This window comes from Ochotona curzoniae, unplaced genomic scaffold (genome assembly GCF_017591425.1).
Source record: "Ochotona curzoniae isolate NIBS_2020 unplaced genomic scaffold, NIBS_Ocur_1.0 contig_1014, whole genome shotgun sequence".
Taxonomy (NCBI): domain Eukaryota; kingdom Metazoa; phylum Chordata; class Mammalia; order Lagomorpha; family Ochotonidae; genus Ochotona; species Ochotona curzoniae.
The window spans coordinates 47,972,121-47,989,781 of NW_024464920.1; the positions used below are offsets into that span (position 1 = coordinate 47,972,121).

At 52.5% G+C, this 17,661-nt stretch overlaps 1 protein-coding gene across 2 annotated transcripts in view; it reads left to right on the forward strand.

Annotated features, from left to right (window-relative positions):
• The first annotated feature begins 5,660 nt into the window (after nucleotides 1-5,660).
• TNRC6B (trinucleotide repeat containing adaptor 6B) overlaps nucleotides 5,661-17,661 on the forward strand; it is a 232,204-nt gene continuing 220,203 nt past the window's right edge. For both annotated transcript variants that reach the window (XM_040986413.1, XM_040986431.1), the window contains exon 1: nucleotides 5,661-5,864. The gene's annotated coding sequence lies outside the window, so the exon portion shown is untranslated. The remainder of the gene's footprint in view (nucleotides 5,865-17,661) is intronic.

A 17,661-nucleotide genomic window follows, 5' to 3' on the forward strand; every position in this document is an offset into this window, starting at 1 on the left:
CCCAGAGCAGATCTTGTCTTGGGGGCCGGGGACACCGGGATTAAGAGCTCATTCAGTGGAGTCCAAGTGTCTGTGCTCCATGATAGGGTGGCTACTTGCAATGCTAGGGGGCAAGTGACTTAGCCCTGCAGCACCTCTGGCTTCTCATCTGGGAAATGGAGCTAAGCATAGCTCTTGTGAAGGTTATCCACCACGTGCTGCAAAATGCCCTCAGCACAGTGTCCGACATACAGCAGGTATCCGCCCCAGGGTGGTGGTTGTGTTACCGCCTTTGAGACTTATTTGTTTGAAAGACAAAGTAACAGAGGAGAGAGAGAATACATTTTACCCACGGGCTCCTTTCTCAAATGTTCATAATGGCTGGGACTGGGCCAGGCTAAGACCAGGAGCCAGGAGCTCCATCTGAGTTCCCCATATGGATGGCAGGGATCTAAGCGCTTATGCCATCACATCATCCACAGCCCCCAGGGCACATCGGCAGGAAGCTGGATTGGAAGACAAAGCATTCAATCCAGGCCTTCCATACAGGAGGCATCTCAAGATGCAGCCTAAACTACTGGGGGGGGGGGAGGGTTACAGAGATCTTTTTTGTTTGTTTGTTTTAAAGATTTATTTATTAGAAAGGCAGGTTTACAGAGAGGAGAGACAGAAAGAACTTGCATCCACTGGCTCACTCCCCAAGTAGCTGCAACAGCCCGAGTCGAGTAGATCCAAAGCCAGGAGCCAGGAGCCTCTTCTAGGTCTCCCATGTGTTTGCAGGGTACCAAAGCTTTAGGCTGTCCTCCACTGCTTTCCCAGGCCACAAGCAGGGAGCTGAAAGGGAAGTAAAGCAGCTGGTGGATACAAACCTGTGCCCATATAGGATCCCAGTGCATGTAAGGCGTGGACTTTAGCCACTAGGCTACCGTGCCGGGCCCCAGAGATCTGTCTACTGGATTACTCCCCAAAGGACTGTTAGGACAAGAGCTGGGCCAGGCTGAAGCCAGGAGCCCAAGCACATGTGCCATCTTCACTGCACTGCCTTCTCAGGCAGTACTGGCAGGGTGCTGGATGGGGTCCCATCCCTCTTCCCCAAACATAGCTATTCTTAACAAGCACATCTCCTGTTCTCTTCCACAGTTCCTTCTGTGTGACAGCTTCAGCCAGCACACAGGCATGAGCCAATGTTGGCTGTTTCACTACTTGGCTTTTCCCAAGGAATGGTCCTTAGGAAATGGGAGGTGACCGGGGAGACGTCCAGTATCCATCTCAAGGACTCGTCCAGAAAGTGCTGTCAAACACGGCAAAGAGGCTTAGGGGCTTACCTTCTCAGGGGATGTCCCCTCCTCCAGCTGCTCCTGATGTCTGGCCACACCCCACACACCCCTGGTGCCCAAGGGAGCGGTCCGCTGTCAGCTGCTCCCTTGTCCTTTAGGTAAGGCCTCTTCTCAGGCCTCTTCCCGTTTGTGTCATCATCAAAAACTGGAGGCTACGCCCATCAGCACTGGCAGCGATGATGAGGGGCCTCACAAAGTGTGAAGTGAGTTCTCCCATGCCACAGCCATCAAAGCTGGCTCATGTCCCGCTGGCTGTGCTGCCCTCCCCGTCCCTGGGGAGGGGGGCGGGGGCTTGAGGGTCCCTGCAGAATCCTTTGGAAAAAAAACAAATCCCATGGCCTTGGAGTTCTTTCCCGGTGGAGGGCAGAGATCACAGCGTAACCTCGTCAGGGAAGAATGGGAGTCCTGCTGGCTCGGAAAGCTTGGAGCCCTTCTGTCGGCACAGGGCACCTACTGCTCAGGAAGTCAGCTTCCCCTCTAGCAAGGAGCCAACTGTGCTTGTATAGAATGGCACATATAGGGCACTAAGAATAGCAGAGTGCTCCAAGAACACAGCGCATTTGGCCCCAGTACAAGTGTGTGCCGGGCTTGATGAGTCTTTTTTACTCTCAAATCTGGGCGGACTGGGACAAACAAAAACATTTTCCCTAATGAGCAGGCAGAGAAGAAATAAGAGAGCAGAGAGAGGGCCTGGTTCTCTGGCCAGGGCTGCCTTTTCAGGGTGTGGGTCGATTCCAAGGCCACCAAAGTAAGCTTGCAAGCCCCCAGTGGAGGGGTTTGGGGGAGACAGGCCCCATGCCTTGACTCTGCATTCATGCCAGGCTGTGCAAGCCCAGAGAGCGCTGTGATGGGAATCTGAAACCCTCAACTTCCACAACAAGTGTTTGAATTTTAGAATTTTTTTTTTAAAGATTTTACTTAAAAGGCAGGGTAGATTGGTTATGGGTAAGGGAGAGAGATCTTCCACTCTCGGATTCAGTTCTCCAAATGGCTGCCACAGCCAGGACTGGCCTGAAGCCTAAAATCTACTGGATAGCAGAGGTCCGGGTTCTCAGACCACCTTCTGCTGTCTTCCCCAATGAGCAGGCAGCTGGACTGGAAGTGGCACATTGAAAGGCAGATGGACACCCCCAAACAGGATGCTGAGGTTGCCAGAGACAGCTCCCCAGCTGTGCCACAACAGTACCCCTCGACGGACATTTCCAGCTTCCCTCTGCTGAGTCCAGGAAGCAAAGACGCTGTTCTGAGCAGTGCAAATTCTTAGCGCTGTGGGCTCAAGTCCTGACTGCTCTGCTGCTGTTTGATTTTTTTTAAAGATTTATTTATTTTTATTGAAAAGTCAGATTTACAGAGAGAAGGAGAGACAGAAAGATCTTCCATCTGCTAGCTTACTCCCCAAGTAGCCACAACAGCCAAAGCTGAACTGATCCAAAGTCAGGAGCCAGGAACTTAATCCCACATGGTTGCAGGGTCCCAAGGCCTCAGGCTGTCCTCTGCTGCCTTTCCCTGCCACAAAGCAGGGAGCTGGATGGGAACAGCCAGGATGCGAACCAGCAGCCATATGGGGTCCTGGCGCTTGCAAGGTGAGGGCACTAGGCCTCTTCTGCTTCTTCTCCAGCTCCCTGCTAAGGAAGGTGGCTGGGGGCACAGTGCATGATGGACCCCTGCCATCCATATGGGAGACCCACATGGAGTTCCTGTTTTGATCATTTGGGGAGTGAATTGATAGATAGAAGTTCCTCTGTTATTCTGCTTTGAAATAAACATCTCTTTTAAGCAAAAAGAAAACTCAGCAGCCAGCCAAGATCTTGACCCAGCCACGTCCTGCTGCTACTGTTTGTGGAAAGAAGGCATTCCTGGGAGTGCCCGGAAGATTTCCTCCTTGATGGGTGGCTGGCTGTCATCGTAGGAGCAGGGAAAGCTCTCACTGCTACCTGCCGACTTTGTCATCCCAACAGATGTCACTTGGTGCAGGAAGCCACTGTGTCCCTCCAAGACAGAGTCCCATCTTCCTTCAACAGGCCTCTTCTGGGGCATTTTATCACAGGTCTGTACTGACCTCTGGCCTACACCTGCAGACCGCTGCCACTCAACTGAGATTCCAAAAAGCAGAGTGTCTTCTCGGAGCAGACCTTGTACCATAGCTTACTGAGTCCTTATCCGTGGCAGGGGTAGCCGGGGGAAGGCAGGGGGCAAGAACCTCTGTGATCAGAGCAATGTAAAAGATACAAAGCTGGGGTTGGTGCAGTGGCTCAACAGGTTAATCATCTACCTGCAAGTGTGGCATCCTATATAGTTGCTGGTTTGTGTCCTGGCTACTCCACTTCCCATCCAGCTCCCTGCTTATGGCCTGGGAAAGCAGCTGATGATGGCCCAAGTGCTTGGGCCCTTGTACCCACACAGGAGACCGGAGGAGGAGGCTACTTGCTCCAGGCTTCAGATTGGCTCAGCTCTGACTGTTGTGACCACTTGGGGAGTGAGCCAGAGATGAAAGATCTCTTCCTCTCCTTCTCCCTGTAAAAACAGCCTTTCCAGTAAAATGAACAAATCTTTAAAAAGACACACAAACACACACCCCTGAAAAAGCCTGGCTCAAGGAACTGCGCTGTAGCCATGGACAGTCACCCATGAAATAAAGGGCTGCAGGGGAGAAGAAGCGAACGACTTTGAAGGTATGGGAGGTTCATTGTCTTCTGCCCCAGTGTCAGGCTCACATGGAGGAGGCTAGCTGCCCGTGCCATCCTTCAGACTTGCCATCCTTCTGCCCCTTTACAGGCCATTGCCCTAGGGTCTCTGCCCTTGGTAAAAATACTGTGGGGCTCCTCGCCTGGGAGGCGCTGATTGAAGGCCATATATGATTGTGGGCTTACAGTGGTTGTTTTGTTACCAAAGCAGCTCCGAAGAGATTACACAACAGCTTGGCTGGGGAAGTGTAGGGAGGGTGGCCATCCTACAGAAGCTGCAGGGGATGGAGATGCGGGATGAAGGATCCCCGAGGGGAAGCGAAAGAGGTGGAGCTAGAATGCTGTGTTCTGTTCTGGAAGACACTGCTGGTCCTACAGGCTCCGGGGGCTCCTGTTCCAGCTGTGGGTTCTAAAGCCTCCTGGGCTGGCTGGACTCAACTGTGGATTCACCTCTGTGAGAAGAAACCCGGTGAAGGAACCCGGTGGCCCGGAGCCCGAAGCTCACACCGTGTTCAGGGTCAGGCACGCTGGCAGCTTGCCAGGAGCTGAAGGGCTCTTCCATTTGCACGCAATAAATTTTTTATTTCTAAGGTGATTCACTGTTGATCTCTCTTGAGGCTGTCTCCAAGCCCTCTGGGGCACACTCTCAAAAAAAGAAAAGGGGGGGGGGTGTTATGGCTGTACGGAAGCGGCCTGGGGCGTCAGGGGTACCACAGGGAAAGTCTCCAACAATAGTCCTCGCAGAAACGCAGGCCCAGCAGGGACCCGGGTTCCCTGCAAGAGCAGACGGGTTCGACTCTGAGTGAGGGGTGCCCTGGGAGAACTCGGACCTAAGGACTCCCGGCTGCGGGCACCAAACCTCCGGGTGACCTTGGGGGCAATGACACCTCCCTCACCCCCAAACTTCCTCAGCCTTCGTCTCCTCTTCTGGAACACACAGGCTCGTGACGGAGGACGACGGCCATCGTCACTCTCGCTCAAGGGCCCCCACAATCTAACTCCCCTAGGTAAACAATCCACCGCACAGCGAATCCCGGGGTGCCCAATGCCGTCCCCCGAGACAACTCAGTGGGGTCAAACCAATGGCTTTAGCCCTTGTTGCCGACCGGGCTCTCTTGCCACTGCGCCAATCGGTTACAGCGTTGGTTTGGGAGTGACATCCCACTCAGCCAATGAGGCGCCCCCAGTCCACACTCAGCACTTCGGTAGGGATAAACGAAGCAGCAGGCACGACTAGATTCCGTTATTAGGCAGTAGTGGATAGAGAGAGGCCCTCAGAGGAAACGGCGCCGGGGCGAGGCACTCATGAGCTCAAAAAAAGGAGAAAGACGATGGTTGTGCCAAACCAGCCCGGCCGCCATCATGCTCTAGTTTCCCCTGCGCTTCTCTGGGTCCGCGGCCGAGGAAGCGGCCTCTGGGATGCCGAGGGGGTGTGTCCCCGCTATGATTGGCGCAGGCCGCTCAGCCAATCCCAGCTCGTCCAACGGGAAGCACTTGGCCAATGAGGCGCGACGGCAGCGGCGAGGACTTGGAAGGGCGGAACGACACCTTGACGGGCACAAAAGCCAGCCAGTGAGCGCTGGGAGCATACTCCCCGCGGCCAATGGCATGGGAGTCTGGGCGGGCCCCCCGAGTGTTTGTGTTGTGGTTTTGGGGGAGGGAGGCGGAGGGGAAAGTTTGTTTATTTTGTTTTTAGTTTCTGGGGTCCCCGTGCTTCCGAGAGGTGAAGCACCTCCCACGTCTCCCTCAGCTCGCCTACGCCGTCGCCCCTCGCCCGGGAGACCGCGGAGAAGCGGAGGGGGACCGCGCGCCTCGCCTCGCCTCAGCGGAACGCCGCGCACTCGGAGCCGGCGCGTCTCGCCCGGTGAGTGAGGACTGCGTCCTTCCCCTCCCCCGCCCGCCCGGCCGCCGTCCGGTCCCAGCTGCGCGGCCCGGGAGCGGGCGAGCTGGGGCGCGACGACGCGACGGGGCGCGCGCCGGGCCGGCCAGGGCAGGGCAGGGGGCGTGAGCAGCCGAGGCGGGCTTGGAGGCGAGGGACGGGCAGGGCCGCGCGCCCTCCCGGACGCGTCACGGCAGGTGGGAGCTCGGGGAGGGCTTCCGGGTGGGCCAGCCCCGGCGAGGTCGCTGCCCGTCGCCTCGGAGAGGGAGGCCCGCGCGCGCGAGTCGCTGTCCTGGCCTTCCTCGCGGGGGTCCCCGCCTGCGACCACCTCGGCTGGCCCCGGGCCGGAACCGCCTCAGGCCTCCCCGGGAGTGAGGGGCTGGGAAGTGTGGACCACCTCCTCGGCCTGGCGCTGTTTCAAACGGGAAGAAGTTCTGAGCCCCGAAGTGACTCGGTGTCCGAGCCCCTTGGAATGTTATATAGTGGCCACCCAGGAGAGGAGGTTCAGGGAGGGGGGGACCCCTCTTCTCGCGTGTCTTTAGGCTGATTTAGAACTCAGCAGTCCATGGACAAATATTGTCACGGAGAAGGCAGGTGTAGCTAAGGCTTAGCGCTGCGTGAAAAAATCGGAGAGTATTTGCCGTGGGAACTTTCGGGAGCCTGTTGCCGGTGGTGAAGCGTGTGGCGGCTGGGCCTTTTGAAACTGTGACTCGGGGCGCTGTTGTTGCACACCTCCTGAAGTACAGGACTGTTAGCAAGTTGTGTCGCACCTCTGCGATGTGTGGCATCGTGGCGGGCAGGCAGTGCCAAGCGTGTGAGCATAGGAAGGTCGAGTGTCCCCACAACCGCAAGGCAGCACAAACCAGCATCACGCTGGCTTGCCACAGCCTTGCTTCTCGGCCTTTCTGCAGAAGTTTACTTATTTATTTAAAAGGCAGAGGGACAGAGCCAGGAAGAGAGAGTTCTTACACCCACCGGTTATGCCCCCAAAGCTCCCAGCAATCCAGGGCTGGGCCAGCCTGCAGCCAGGAGCTGGAAACTGCGGTCAGGTGTCCCGCACGGGTGGCGGGGGCCCGGTACCTGAGCGCTCATCTCAGGTCTTCCAGACTGAAGGAACATGCAGGGCCACTGCTGTCCCAGGCTGCGGCTCAGCCCTCCAGCCATAAGGGCTGCCCAGGCCTGACCAGCTTGCTGTGCTTGTCTCAAATAGCAGTATTTTGTGTGAAGGAATTTCTGATAGGACTCAGATGTGAGAAATTGCCAAGCTGCTTTTACTTTATATACACGTGTGCGCACACACACACAGAGTAGGGCTGCTGTGTTGTAGCCTTGGCGTATGTCACCAACATCAATTACACATCTCGATTCGAGTCCTGCTGCCTCCCTTTGTGCCGCGAGGAAGCAGAGGATGCCCTAAGCACGTGGGCCGCTCCAGGCTCCTGACTCTGGCCTGGCCCAGCCTTTGGGGACTGAACCAGTAGGCGAAGATATCTCCGTCTCTCCTTTTCCCTTTGTAAACTTGCCTTCCAGATGAATAAAAAATTATCATATATGTATATATGTATATACACTTGTTTTCATTGGAAAAGGAGAATGACAGAGAAGGAGAGACTGAGAAAGATCTTCTATTCCTTGGTTCATTTGCGAAGCAACTGGAGCTGGCCTGAAACCAGGAACTATCTAAAACATGAGCTTACAGCGGTAGGTGTTGCAAGTGGCAGCTTAACCCACGTGCTGCAATGACAGATTTCTCTTTCTCCTCTCTTTTTTCTTAAATGATTTATTTACTTCAAAGGGTTAGAGAGAGAAAACTTGTACATACCGGCTTACTCCTCAAATGGCTGCAATGGCCAGGGCTGGGCCAGCCCAAAGCTAGAATTTCTTTCAGGTCTCCCATGTAGGTGCAGAGGCCCAAGTACTCAGCCATCTTTGCTGCTTTCCGGTGCATTGGTCGGGAGCTGGATCACAAGTGGAGCAGCCATATAGCCGCTGGTGTATTGTCAGCGGCAGCTTGACCTGCTCTGCCACAGTTATGGTCCTGCTCCTCTGCTCTTCCTTCTCCTCCTCTTCCTTCTCCCTTTCTGTTTAAGAATTATTTAATTATTTATTATTTACCTTGAAAACTTGTTTATCTGCTGGCTTACTCCTCCAATGGTCACAGAGGCCAGAGATGGGCCAGGCTGAAGCGGGGAGCTGTGAGCTTCTCGCAGAGGTAGCAAGGTCCCAGACACTGGTCATTGTCGGTTCCTTCTCACGCACGTTGGCAGGCAGCTGGTCAGAGGTGGAGCAACCCAGACTTAAACCTGCACGCTCTCCTTCCTTCCTTCCTTCCTTCCTTCCTTTCTTCCTTTCTTTCTTTCTTTCTTTCTTTCTTTCTTTCTTTCTTTCTTTCTTTCTTTCTTTCTTTCTTTCTTTCTTTCTTTCTTTCTTCCTTTCTTTCTTTCTTTTCTTTTCTTTTCTTTCTTTCTTTCTTTCTTTCTTTCTTTCTTTCTTTCCTTCTTTCTTTCTTTTCTTTTCTTTTCTTTTCTCTTTTCTTCTCTTGCCTTTCTTTCTTTCAAGATTTATTTATTTTCATTGGGAAGGTAGATTTACAGAGAGAAGGAAACACATAGAGAAGTGTCTTCTACCTGCAGGTTCATTTCCCAAGTGGCTGCAGTGGCCGGGCTGAGCCTATTCAAAGCCAGGAGCCATGAGCTTCTTCCGATTGGGTGCAGGGTCCCAAGGCTTTGGGCCATCCTCTGCTGCTTTCCCAGGCCACAAGCAAGGAGCTGGATGGGAAGTGGAGCAGCCAGGACACCTGTATGGGATCCCGGTGCTTGAAGGGGAGGAACAGCCAACTGAGCACACATGCCGAACCCCATACCCGCACTCTGGGCGCAGGGGTGTTAGAAGCAGTGGCCCAGCCAAGCTGCTTTTTGTGGAAACATGTAAATTTCATGCTCTTGAGAAAAGGTTTTGTTTTGCTTTGTTTTCCCCTCTCCTTCAAATGGAAACATTGAACAGTGTTTTAAAATCAGAAGAGTCGGGCCCATTGCGGTATGGTAGCCTAGCAGCTAGGCTCCTCGCCTTGCGTGTGCCGGGATCCTATGTGGGTGCTGGTTCGTGTCCCAGTGGCCTCGCTTCTCATCCAGCTTCCTGCTTGTGGCCTGGAAAAGCAGTTGAGAATGGCCCAAGGCCTTGGGATCCTGCACCCATGCAGGAGACCCGGAGGAAGCTCCTGGTTCCTGGCTTCAAATCAGCTTGGCTCTGGCCGTTGTGGCCACTTGGGGAGTGAACCAGTGGACAGAACTTTCTCTCTTTCTCCTCTCTGTATATCTGACTTTCCAATTAAAAAAAAATCTTAAAAAAGTCAGAAGAATACCATTTGTTGAAATGGTAGTAACAATGTTAGCTGGCATTTGTTGCATGCTTACATGCTGTCTTTGGTACATTTTTTCCACTAATGTATAATGTGGGTGTCATTGTTGCTCTGTAGTTAAGGAAAAGACTCTCTAAGGGCCACCAGCTAAGAAGTTGGAGACAGATTCATCCTCAAGTCTGACTTCATTCAGCCTCCTGGATGATGCAGAGAATGCTCAAAAACCGAAGGGACAGGGAAGGGAGAATGTCACTGCAAACACGCTGCTCACGTCGCACATAAGAACTTGCTGCTCATTTCTGAAGTGGAGCAGCTGGGGTTCAATCCAGTGTGCATATGGGATGCCATCTCTGCAGATGGAGACTTATCCTACTGTGCCACAGCACTGGCCCTAAGTATTACTCATTTTTGTTTCTGGTGTGGTACTTAGCATGTAATAGTGACACAGCAAATGTTGCTTCTAAAAAGCAGACTCTAAGAACTTTAAGTTCTTTTTTTTTTTATTTTTTTTTTAAAGATTTATTTTTATTATTCTTTCATTGGAAAGGCGGATATACAGAGAGGAGAGACAGAGAGGAAGATCTTCCGGCCGATGATTCACTCCCCAAGTGAGCGCAACGGGCCGATACTATGCCGATCCGAAGCCAGGAGCCTCTTCCGGGTCTCCCACGCGGGTGCAGGTTCCCAAAGCTTTGGGCTGTCCTCGACTGCTTTCCCAGGCCACAGGCAGGGAGCTGGAAGGGAAGCGGGGCTGCCGGGATTAGAACCGGCGCCCATATGGGATCCCGGGCGTGCAAGGCGAGGACCTTTAACCACTTGCGCCACCGCGCCGGGCCCCTTTTTTTTTTTTAAAGATTTATTTTTATTATGTTTTTATTGGAAAGGCGGATATACAGAGAGGAGAGACAGAGAGGAAGATCCTCCGTCTGATGATTCACTCCCCAAGTGAGCGCAACGGCTGATGCTATGCCGATCCGAAGCCAGGAGCCTCTTCCGGGTCTCCCACGCGGGTGCAGGGTCCCAAAGCTTTGGGCCGTACTCGACTGCTTTCCCGGGCCACAGGCAGGAAGCTGGAAGGGAAGCGGGGCTGCCGGGATTAGAACCAGCGCCCATATGGGATCCCGGGGCGTGCTAGGCGAGGACCTTTAACCACTTGCGCCACGGCGCCGGGCCCCTTTAAGTTCGTTTTATAGCGTGCAACTGAGTTACACAGTTCTAACAATGGGACAGAAAGCAGATGGCTGGGGGCTGGTCTGGTGGCTCAATACACTAGTGCCCTGCCTACAAGTGCCAACATCCCATATGGGTGCAGTTGGTATCCAACTGCTCTACTTTCAGTCCAACTCCCTCTCTGTGGAGGACAGCCCAAAGCCTTGGGGCTCTGCACCGTGTGGGAGACCTGGAAGAAGCTCCTGGCTTCAGATGTGCCCAGCCCCAGCATTGGAGGAGTGAACCCCAGCAGATGGAAGATCTTTGTTTCTCCTCTGAAAATCTACCTTTCCAATAAAAAGAAGTAAACCATTTTCTTTTCTTCTTTTTTTAAAAAAGATTTATTTCTTTTTATTGGAAAGGCAGATATACAGAGAGGAGGAGAGACAGAAAGGAAGATCTTCCGTCTGGTGATTCACTCCCCAAGTGGCTGCAACAGCTGGAGCTGAGCCAATCTGAAGCCAGGAGCCAGGAGCTCCTCTGGGTCTCCCACGTGGGTACAGAGTCCCAAGGCTTTGAACTGTCCTCGACTGCATTCCCAGGCCACAGGCAGGGAACTGGATGGGAAGCGGGGCTGCCAGGATTAGAACCGGCGCCCATATGGGATCCAGGTGTGTTCAAGATGAGGACTTTAACTGCTAGGCTATTGCACTGGGCCCCAACCCCTTTCTCTCTCTACACACACACACAGGTGAATAGCTGGTGTGCAGGATGTGTGATCTGAGTAAACACTGCAGTGGCCGCTGAGTCTTGCACAGTTGTTGGGATTGCTGAAGCCCAGTGCTGCCATCCTGTTGGAGTCACTGTGAGGACACTGATGACAGCAGCTTTGTCCTTCACTGCTCAGTCCTTTGAGCTTTTGCAAACCCAGCTCCCCGCTCACCACTCACCGAAGGTTTTCCAAGCTGGCCGGTTACCTAATGGTTGAATTTCCCTCTCTGTCTCTTCATTCTGTTTTGTTTATGTCCTTTTGACTTCATCCCTTCCCTTCACGGATTCCGTTGCAGCAGAGTTTGACGTTTGTAGCAACATTGGCTTTATGTGACTGTGTGTTCAGTCCCTGGACTTTCCGAGCAACCCCTGCCAACGTAAGTGTATAGAACAGATCTGTCACTGTGACCAGCATTACAACTCCCACCCCCATTTACTTATTTTGAATGCAGAGTGGCGCACAGAGAGATCTTGTATCCACTGGTTCACCCCACAAAATGGGCTTGGTGGAAGCCAGGAGCCATGCACCCCATTTGGATCTTCTGCCTAGGTGACGGGCTCAAGTCCTTGAACCGTCGTTTGCTGCTCCCCAGGGCATGAGCAGGGGGCTGGACACACCCCAGCATTCTCTCCGGGATGCCTGCACAGTGGCCGCCCCTCGCATTGACCTTGCTGGGCATCATTGTTTCCATGGACAAGTGGACACTAAGCACCCATCTCGGGCTCTTTGTGACGCTGGGTTTTGCTTTTATGCTCTTTGTGTATTGTAACCAGCATCTCATGCCAGATCACTCTTCCTTGTTTCAGAACAGCATCTTGCTTTCTGGAAGGAACTTTTCCACCCCTGCATCTTCATTGTATTTATTAAGACTTACTTATTTATTTGAAAGACAGAGTTACAGAGAGAGATTGATCTGTTTCTTGGTTCATTCCGCAAAAGGCTGCAACAGCCAGAGCTGTGCCAGGCCGAGTCCAGAAGCCTGGAACTCCCTTCGGGTCTCCGACATGGGTGACAGGGGCTCAGGCATGTTAACCATCTTGCACTGCTTTTCCAGAAGTGTTAGCAGGGAGCTGAACTGGAAATGGAGCAGCCAGGCTCAAACTGGCACCCCTGTGAGATGCCCTGTCACGAGGGCAGCTTAATCCACTGCAAATACTTAAAACTTTGGATCTCGCCACTTTGCTAACTTCCCGTTGCATTCAGGCAGGTGTGGGGTCATAGTTGTTACCCTCTGAGACACTGCTTTCCTCTCCAACCGCATTCTCACCTCTTTTAAAACCCATCTGCTTGCTGCAGCTGCATTCCACACGGGCGTCCTTGGCCTGCAGTCCTGGCTCAGCTCCTGACCCGGCTTCCTGCTCATGCGCACCCTGGGAAATGTGGTAGCAGGTGACGGTTCAAGTCCTTGGGCTCAGGCCACCCCGTGGGATACCTGCCTGCGTTGAATTCCTGACTCTGGCTTTGGACACAGTCCAGTTGGCTATTGTAGGCATTTGGGGGAGCGAGCCAGCTGAAGGAAGATATCTCTATATCTCTGTCGCTCTTTGCCTTTTAAATAAAAATGAAAGGTTAAGATTCATCCTGCTTTCTGTCCTTTGGACCACAAAGTCCTGCTGTCAGTTCTTCCCGTTACCCTGGCCCGTTCCAGCCTTGAGGGTTTGTGCGTGCTGCTCTCTGGCTTGTTCTGTCCTTGGCCTGCTCGGCTGTGGTCATCATGCGCCCAGTCTCAGGTCCCCTTCCCGTTCCCACCCTCAGGTCTCCCAGAGGTGCTGTCCGTCTGCGTGACTCTAACAAGAGTATGTCATTCGGGCTGCTGCTGTTCCTGCGGCCCCAGCGTGTCCACTGTCCCAAAGACCCCAGGCAGCATTGCTGGCTGTGTTAGGGCTCTGCCTGGTGTTGGTGTAGCCTCGGAGCACTCGCCCGACTTACTCCACTCTAGAGCCCCTGCCACCTGGAGATGGATTGAAGGTGCTGAGGAGGACAGCCATGCCGTTCTTGTGAGCTGACTGTGCCTCCGCCTCGGAATCCTTGTGGCTAAGCCTGAGTCGGAGCCAGCTTGCCGAGCCCCCGGGCCTTCGGCCGCCTTGGTTCTCCCGGCAGGGGAGGGGGCGTGCTTGCAGCTGTAAGGCTTCCCCATCCCAGCCTGCTGGTTCTGCTCCTCCTCTTTCTGCCTAGCCCAGCATGGTGGATGCTCTCCCGCCAGCTCAGCCCGCATGCCCTCTGACCTTTGCAGTCTCTGCCTTTAGTGGCTCGCCCCTGCTGATCCCCCTGCGCTAATCTTCTGAATCAGTGCTTTGTTTGTGTTTACTGCTCCCTCCTGAATCCACCACAGGCACTGACCTCTGAAAAGCTACCTCGGTTTTCTAAGTTTCAGCTCAGCTTGTCACGTTAAGCTCTCCGGGCTAGCGCAGGAAGCGGACTGCCAGCGCCAGCCGCAGATGCAGCTTGGGAAAGTGCCTCATGCTACATTAAAGAAGTAAAAAGAGAGATTAAGTTGATCTTTTAAACATTTTATTTACTTCAGCCTACCCCATAATACAATTAAGATACAATTAGGGCGTGGACTTTTGACTCAGGACAGAAGCCATGTTGAAATAAATAAAAATTGTAACTGGTTAGAAAAATTTCTGAGATGCTTACTTTTTTTTTTTCTTTTTCACGCTAAACCTTCAGTGTGTAGAGTGTGTTTTCCCCGTGTCCCATCCCAGCTCAGGCTAACCACATTTCAGGTGCTGGCGGCAGTAGCAGCAAGTAGCTACTATGCTGGCTGCACAGTTCTAACCCACTCCCTCAGTGTGGTAGTTACAGCCATGGGCCTCTTAATAACTAGTTATCTTGCTTAAAAATAACTTTGTCATGCAAAATATGCTTAGCTTGCAGAAAAATCTAGGGGAACCCAACACCGTCCCTAAACTTAAGTTCTTTCCATGTCTTAGAGACCTTTTCTTTTGCTTTTTGGGGAGTGGGATTTATTTGTTTGAAAGGCTAAGGTGCTGAGGGGGGAGAGGCAGAGGAACAAGAGGTCTTCAGTTTGTTAATTTCACTCCCTAAATGGCGACAGTGGTCAGGGCTGGACCTGGTTGAAGTCAGGAGTCATGAGCTGCTTCTGGGTCTCCCACGTGGGTGACAGGCTCCCAACTGTTTGATCATTTTCTGCAACTTTCCCCGGCACATCAGCAGGGAGCTGGATCCAAAGTGGAGTTGCCAGGACTCAAATTGGCATCTGTAAGGGGTTGCTTGGGTCACCAACCCAGTGAAACCATTTTAAATTACATTTTTTTTTTTTTTGCTTCACTGTCCTTTCAATAATTATTTATAGTATTTTTCAACTGTATTGTAACACTAAGATATTTTATAACTGATAAGGCATGGTCATTGACCAGTAAGAACCAGTTAGAACCCATGCCACTTGCAACTGCAAGGGTTCTTATGTGGCTGCACCTGCTGAGCATGTGTATGTGTGTTTTCTGCCTCCCAGGAAGCCTCGAGTTTCCTGGAGGTGGGCCTTTACTTCACCCATCTCTGCACCGTAACAGAGTCCCTGCCCTGTCCTGCAGTGGACTGTCCATAAGTAGTCTGAATAAATGAATATACTACCTAGTATTTTGGTTTTTTCTATGTGCTATTTTACCTTTCCAGTTAGAAACCTGAATGGAGGGCCTTGGAGGACTTAGGTCATGATCTGTCTGTCTGTCTATCCAGATAGATAGATATAGATATAGTTTTTTTAAAAAAATTATTTATTTATTGGAAAGTCAGATATACAGAGAGGAGGAGAGACAGAGAGGAAGATCTTCTGTCCGATGATTCACTCTCCAAGTGAGTGCAACAGCCAGTGCTATGCCGGTCCGAAGTATCCCACACTGGTGTAGGGTCCCAAGACTTTGGGCCATCCTCGACTGCTTTCCCACACCACAAGCAGGGAGCTAGATGGGAAGTGGAGCTGCTGGGATTAGAACCGGCGCCCATATGGGATCCTGGTGCGTTCAAGGAGAGGACTTTTAGCCACTAGGCCACGCTGCCGGGCCCAATTTGTTTATTTTTATTGGAAATGCAGCCTTACTGAGAAAAGGAGAGACAGAGAAAAAGATCTATGTGTTGGTTCCCTCCCCAAATGCTCAGAATAGCTGAAGCTGAGCTGATCCGAAGCCAAGGGCCAGGAGCTTCTTTTGTGTCTCCCACGTGGGTGCAGGGTCCCAAGGCTTTGAGCTATCCTCTACTATTTTCCCAGGCTGTGACCAGGGAGATGGATGGGAAGTTGAGCAGCCAGGACACGAACCAGTGCCCATTTAGGATGCTGGCACTTGCAGGTAGAGGACTAACAAGTTGAGCCATCATGCTGGGCCCTTTGGTCATGCATTGTTAGGAAAGAGCTCCTGGGGAATGTTCTTGTCCGCCTGTGGCTGGCCCAAATCACCCAGTGCGATTGGCAGGTCCCATAGTGCGCTCGCCTCCTAAGCTCCCACACGGACCCAGGCTCCCACTTGGCTGTCACAAGAGCTGAGCGGAGGCCACTGCTGGATGTCTGGCTGGTGCTGGAAATGAGTCCCGGAGCCTGGACTGCTGGAGCCTGGATCACCGGAGTCAGTTGCCACTCGCCGACTGCTGGTGGGTTTTTCTGCCCACTGCTGCACTGCTCTGCCGCCCCCGCCACTTCCCTGTGTCCAGCAGGTGTCCAGGAGGGTGTCCAGGTACCCCCTGCCTGCTGCCTGGCCCCTGTCTTTCCCCCTGTAATCTGCTTCTTGTACTTCAGCCGGTCTAAAGAATCTCCGTCATGTCAAACGTGTCTGTACCCTGTGCCGCCATCTTGCTCCCCTCATGGATTGTTGGGAAAGAGCAGCTGGGGGATGTTTTTGATTGTCTTCCCCGCGGTGTAGCTTCACCCCCTGCAAGTAGATTCACGCGTAACCTCTCTCCATGCCACTGTTGGTTTAGTTTACATATACAACTTTTGGCATTTGATGTATAATAACTTAGGGTATTTGTAGTATATTTTATTTATTTATTTGTACATTTGCTTTTTAAAAACAGTTGTTTGGGACGGCCTTTTAACCCAGCAGTTAAGATGCTGCTCGGGATGCTGGAATCCCATTGTCAGGGTTTCTCGCTGCTTCCACCCTGGGAAGAGGGCTTTGGCTCCACCTGCGCTCCTGGTGCCCGCGTGGCTCAGCCACACTGTGGCAGGTATTTGAGGAGTAAATTACCAGATAGAATATTGTCTCTTTCCCCTTTCAAACAAATAAAAACAAGCAAGTGAATAAACAGAACTTTGTTTTAGATAGTATTTTTGCAAGGGGAGGGGCAAAAATGAAGCTAGTGTTTAATGTGATTCATTTTCTTTTATGGTTTGTGAACTGGCTCTAAAGGAAGCTTCAGAAGTAGAACTCTTGGGGCCGACACAATGGCCCAACTGCCCTAACCCTCTGCCTACAAGCACCGGCATCCCATATGGACATCAGTTTGTGTCCTGGCTGCTCCATTTGCCATCCAATGCCCTGCTGTGACCTGGAAGGGCAGTGGAGGATGGCCCAAGGGTTTGAGACTCTGCACCTGTGTGGAAAACTCAGAAAAAGCTCCTGGCTCCTGGCTCCTGGCTGCTGGCTCCTGGCTCCTGGCTCCTGGCTCCTGGTTCCTGGCTGCTGGCTCCTGGCTCCTGGCTGCTGGCTCCTGGCTCCTGGCTGCTGGCTCCTGGCTTTAGATTGTCTCAGGTCTGACCATTGTGTCATTTGGGGAATGAACCAGCAGAGGGAAGATCTTTCTCTCTGTCTCTCCTTCTCTCTGTAAATCTGCCCTTCCAATAAAAATAAATCTTTCAAAAAATTTGTTTAAGTTTTAAAACATTTTGTTTTAAATTGATTTGAAAGGAGAGGTGGAGGTACTCTGTGTCTGTGTTGGGAGATCTCCTATCTGCTGGTCTGTTCCCCAGATACCTGCAGCAGTTGGAACTGGGCCAGACTCTGAAACTGGAAGCCTTGAACTCATCCTGGGGCCCCCACATGCATGGCAGAGACCCTGTGCTTGCTTGAGGCGTCGTGCGGGCTTCCCAGGAGCACATTAACAGGAGGCCAGGGTTGGAGGCGGAACCAGAACGGTGTCTTTGCTGCTGTGCCACGTGCTGCTTCTGTGTGTTTTCCGGAGGACTGTTGACGTGCCCCTTCACATCTTGCAGCAGTGTCTTACCAGGCCTGTGTGCTGGAGGCACTCAGGCGTTAGTTGAGCAAATAGCCCAGAGCATGTAAGTTAGCAATGCAGAGCCTGGACTTTCTCTTCTGCAAATAGGAAATTCCTCATTTCAGAAAATGACTGAAACTTTCACATGAATGATTTGCATGGCATACAGAAATGTTTACTTACAAGCAGTTGTAAATCTGAGCACACGAGCCGAAAGACTTTGTTTTGTCTCACTGTGAGAAGCAGCTGCGTCCTTGTTCATGGAGTGCCTGGTGAGGGCCCTGCCACCCCATCTCTGCCACTGCATTCCTCAGGCGTTCCCTCTCTCGTTG